The following is a 5,410-nucleotide window of genomic DNA, read 5'->3' as shown; positions in this document are numbered from 1 at the left end:
ATCCTATTCTGAGTAACATTTATATACATCTGCTCAAATAAATTAATTTTCTTGTCCCAAATGACTCATTTAGTGTAAATAGAAGTTCTCATGCCAATGCAAATAGAGAAGGGGAAAGAGGGCACAGGGAAATTAGGAGGATGGGAATTCACTTTGTAATCTACCAATTTATGAGTGTTGGCACATACTTTTTAAATGAAAAAGCATTAAGGAAATATTTATATGGGGAAGGAAAAGAGAGAGAGAGGATTAGGAATCTGATCTTCTCACTTGGAATATAACCATCTTGAGGGTTTGGTATGCGTTCAGACATGTCTTCATTCTAGTACAATTTGCACTATTTTCCTGTCTTGAGGATCTGATTCACTTCAGTTAACTTCTCAGAGCCTTGTTTCTACATATGCAAAATCATAATGTAGTTTTTCAAACTGTGATAACTGGCAGCTAAATTACACAACGTTTTTATCTTCTCTAAGTGCTAGTGCCATTTCCGCATGTATTGAGCATCACACAGCAGATGAAGAAAGAGCTGCAGACTTTGCTCAGTCATGTTACAGGTTAAGGTGAGCCTGACAAATCCTTGAAACTCCACCTGAGGCCTGCAGTCATGGCCCTATGGATTTTAATAGCAGTTCCTTTCCTGACAAGAAATGAAGTTTCTTTACAAAGCTTCCACCATGTTTCCATCAACCTATTGTAACGTGTCATATAGATTGCTCCAGAATCTATATTTTCTTCCTATCACTTGTTTGATTGCAATGAGCTTCCTCTCTTGGTATTTATACCCTCTCCCCATCCTCTAGCATCAACTATCCTATTTTTGTGGTATTCACTGATAGTGTCATTTTATGAATCCACCATTCCAAAATTTATTGCCAGCCCTTTGACATTGCTTGGGATATCTCCCCCTTTATACATGACCTTTTTAGAGCATTGGCATCATATTTTTTCCTCCAGCTTGTGCCCATAAATTTTTTCAAAATTCAATTCATCTTTCTTCATCCAAGAATTCTTCCTGAACAAAACTCACCTTCTTTGAATTGCTGCTTTATTGTGTGTTCCTTAACTTTTCAGAATGGATGCATTCATGTTTCTGAAACTTCTTTCCCGAGACATTTTTTTTTTAAATTTAATTTCATTTTTTGTATACAGCGGGTTCTTATTAGTTATCTATTTTATATATAGTTGTGTATATATGTCAATCCCAGTCTCCCAATTCATCCCACCACCACCCCCTCCCCACCGCTTTCCCCCCTTGGTGTCCATACGTTTGTTCTCTACATCTGTGTCTCTATTTCTGTCTTGCAAACTGGTTCATCTGTACCATTTTTCTAGATTCCACATATATGTGGTATATGATATTCGTTTTTCTCCTTCTGACTTACTTCACTCTGTATGACAGTCTCTAGGTCCATCCACATCTCTACAAATGACCCAATTTCGTTCTTTTTTATGGCTGAGTAATATTCCATTGTATATATGTACCACATCTTCTTTATCCATTCATTTGTCAATGGGCATTTAGGTTGCTTCCATGACCTGGCTATTGTAAATAGTGCTGCAATGAACATTGGGGCACATGTGTCTTTTTGAATTATGGTTTTCTCTGGGTATATGCCCAGTAGTGGGATGACCTGGGTCATATGGTAATTCTATTTTTAGTTGTTTTTTTTTTTGTTTTTTGTTTTTGCAGGGGCGCCAGGACCAACAATCACAGCTGCCTGATTATCAAAAAATTATGCTTCCGAAATCTCTTGATGTCGATTCCGCACAAAGAACAAACGAGCTGTCCCACATGTGTCACTCACGACAGAAGCCCTTTTTTTACTTTTAGTTTTTTAAGGAATCTCCATGCTGTTCTCCCATAGTGGCTGTATCAATTTACATGCCCACCAACAATGCAAGAGGGTTCCCTTTTCTCCACACCCTCTCCAGCATTTGTTGTTTGTAGATTTTCTAATGATGCCCATTCTAACCAGTGTGAGATGATAACTCATTGTAGTTTTGATGTGCATTTCTTTAATAATTAGTGATGATGAGCAGCTTTTCATGTGCTTCTTGGCCATCTGCATGTATTCTTTGGAGAAATGTCTGTTTAGGTCTTCTCCCCATTTTTTAATTCGGTTGTTTGTTTTTTTAATATTGAGTTGCATGAGCTGTTTATATATTTTGGAGATTAAGCCTTTGTCTGTTGATTTGTTTGCAAATATTTTCTCCCATTCTGAGGGTTGTCTTTTTGTCTTGTTTATAGTTTCCTTTGCTGTGCAAAAGCTTTTAAGTTTCCTTAGGTCCTGTTTGTTTATTTTTATTTTTATTTCCATTACTCTAGGAGGTGGGTCAAAAAGGATCTTGCTGTGATTTATGTCAAAGACTGTTCTTCCTATGTTTTCCTCTAAGAGTTTTATAGTGACAGGCCTTACATTTAGGTCTTTAATCCATTTTGAGTTTGTTTTTGTGTATGGTGTTAGGGAGTGTTCTAATTTCATTCTTTTACATGTAGCTGTCCAGTTTTCCCAGCACCACTTATTGAAGACTGTCTTTTCTCCATTGTATGTCCTTGCCTCCTTTGTAATAGATTAGCTGACCGTAGATGCGTGGGTTTATCTCTGTGCTTACTATCCTGTTCCATTGATCTATATTTCTGTTTTTGTGCCAGTACCATATTGTCTTCATTACTGTAGCTTTATAGTATACTCTGAAGTCAGGGAGCCTGATTCCTCCAGCTCCATTTTTTTCCCTCAAGACTGCTTTGGCTATTGGGGGTCTTTTGTGTCTCCATACAAATTTTAAGATTTTTTGTTCTAGTTCTGTAAAAAATGCCATTGGTAATTTGATAGGGATTGCATTGAATCTGTAGATTGCTTTGGGTAGTAGAGTCATTTTCACAATATTGATTCTTACAATCCCAGAACATGGTATATCTCTCCATCTGTTTGTGTCATCTTTGATCTCTTTCATCAGTGTCTTTTAGTATTCTGAGTACAGGTCTTTTACCTCATTAGGTAAGTTTATTCCTAGGTATTTTATTCTTTTTGTTGCAGTGGTGAATGGGAGTGTTTCCTTAATTTCTCTTTCTGATCTTCCATTGTTAGTGTATAGGACTGCAGGAGATTTCTGTGCATTAATTTTGTATCCTGCAACTTTACTAAATTCATTGATTAGCTCTAGTAGTTTTCTGGTGGCATCTTTAGGATTCTCTATGTATAGTATCATGTCATCTGCGAACAATGACAGTTTTACTTCCTCTTTTCAAATTTGTATTCCTTTTATTTCTTTTTCTTCTCTGATTGCTGTGGCTAGCACTTCAAGAACTATGCTGAATAATAGTGGTGAGAGTAGACATCCTTGTCTTGTTCTTGATCTTAGAGGAAATGGTTTCAGTTTTTCACCATTGAGAATGATGTTTGCTGTGGGTTTGTCGTACATGGCCTTTATTATATTGAGGTAAGTTCTCTCTGTGCCCACTTTCTGGAGAGTTTTTATCATAAATCGGTGCTGAATTTTGTCAAAAGCTTTTTCTGCATTTATTGAGATGATCATATGGTTTTTATTCTTCAGTTTGTTAATATGGTGTATCACATTGATTTAATTGTGTATATTGAAAAATGCTTGCATCCCTGAAATAAATCCCACTTGATCATGGTGTATGATCCTTTTAATGTGCTGTTGGATTCTGATTGCTAGTATTTTTTTTTTAATTAATTAATTAATTTATTTAGTTTTGGCTGTGTTGGGTCTTCGTTTCTGTGTGAGGGCTTTCTCTAGTTGTGGCAAGCGGGGGCCACTCTTCATCGCGGTGCGCGGGCCTCTCACTATCGTGGCCTCTCTTATTGCAGAGCACAGGCTCCAGACGCGCAGGCTCAGTAGTTGTGGCTCACAGGCCTAGTTGCTCCGTGGCATGTGGGATCTTCCCAGACCAGGGCTCGAACCCGTGTCCCCTGCATTGGCAGGCAGATTCTCAACCACTGCGCCACCAGGGAAGCTCCTGTTTGCTAGTATTTTGTTGAGGATTTTTGCGTCTATGTTCATCAGTGTTATTTGTCTGTAATTTTCTTTTTTTGTGGTATCTTTTTCTGGTTTTGGTATCAAGGTGATGGTGGCCTCGTACAATGAGTTTGGGAGTGTTCCTTCCTCTGCAATTTTTTGGAAGAGTTTGAGAAGGATGGGTGTTAGCTCTTCTCTAAATATTTGATAAAATTCACCTGTGAAGCCATCTGGTCCTAGACTTTTGTTTGTTGGAAAATTTTTATTCACAGTTTCAATTTCATTACTTGTGATTAGTCTGTTCATATTTTCTATTTCTTCCTGGTTCAGTCTTGGAAGGTTATACCTTTCTAAGAATTTGTCCGTTTCTTCCAGGTTGTCCATTTTATTGGCATAGAGTTGCCTGTAGTAGTCTCTTATGATGCTTTGTATTTCTGCGGTATCCGTTATAACTTCTTTTTCATTTCTAATTTTATTCATTTGAATCCTCTCCTCCTTTTTCTTGATGAGTCTGGCTAAAGGTTTATCAATTTCGTTTATCTTCTCAAAGAACCAGCTTTTAGTTTTATTGATCTTTGCTATTGTTTTCTTTGTTTCTATTTCATTTATTTCTGCTCTGATCTTTATGATTTCTTTCCTTCTACTAACTTTGGGTTTTGTTTGTTCTTCTTTCTCTAGTTCCTTTAGCTGTAAGATTAGATTGTTTATGTGAGATTTTTCTTGTTTCTTGAGGTAGGATTGTATTGCTATAAACTTCCCTCTTAGAACTGCTTTTGCTTCATCCCATAGGTTTTGGATTGTCATGTTTTCATCGTCATTTGTCTCTAGGTATTTTTTGACTTCCTCTTTGATTTCTTCAGTGATCTCTTGGTTATTTAGTAATGTATTGTTTAGTCTCCATCTGTTTGTGTTTTTTACATTTTTCTCATGTAATTTATTTCTAATTTCATAGCGTTGTGGTCAGAAAATATCCTTGTTATTATTTCAGGTTTCTTAAATTTACCAAGGCTTGATTTGTGACCCAAGATGTGATCTATCCTGGAGAATATTCTGTGTGCACTTGAGAAGAAAGTGTAATCTGCTCTTTTTAGATGGAATGTCTTATAAATACCAATTAAATCTATCTGGTCTAATGCATCATTTAAAGCCTGTGTTTCCTTATTAATTTTCTTTCTGGATGATCTGTCCACTGGTGTAAGTGAGGTGTTAAAGTCCCCACTATTATTATGTTACTGTCAATTTCCTCTTTTATAGCTGTTAGCAGTTGCCTTATGTGTTGAGGTGCTCCTATATTGGGTGCATATATATTTATAATTGTTATATCTTCTTCTTGGATTGATCCCTTCATCATTATGCAGTGTCTTTCCTTGTCTCTTATAACATTCTTTATTTTAAAGTCTATTTTATCTGATATGAGGATTGCTAC

General features: G+C 36.5%; 1 non-coding gene across 1 annotated transcript; it reads right to left on the bottom strand.

Annotated features, from left to right (window-relative positions):
* Positions 1-1,691: 1,691 nt before the first annotated feature.
* LOC118891551 lies at positions 1,692-1,824 on the bottom strand. Its single transcript, XR_005019107.1, has one exon. It is a non-coding gene; the product is annotated as a U11 spliceosomal RNA (small nuclear RNA).
* Positions 1,825-5,410: the final 3,586 nt, after the last annotated feature.

This window comes from Balaenoptera musculus, chromosome 2 (assembly GCF_009873245.2).
Source record: "Balaenoptera musculus isolate JJ_BM4_2016_0621 chromosome 2, mBalMus1.pri.v3, whole genome shotgun sequence".
NCBI lineage: Eukaryota > Metazoa > Chordata > Mammalia > Artiodactyla > Balaenopteridae > Balaenoptera > Balaenoptera musculus.
Note: the sequence above shows the minus strand (reverse complement) of the source record. Positions and strands in the feature narration are given on the sequence as shown.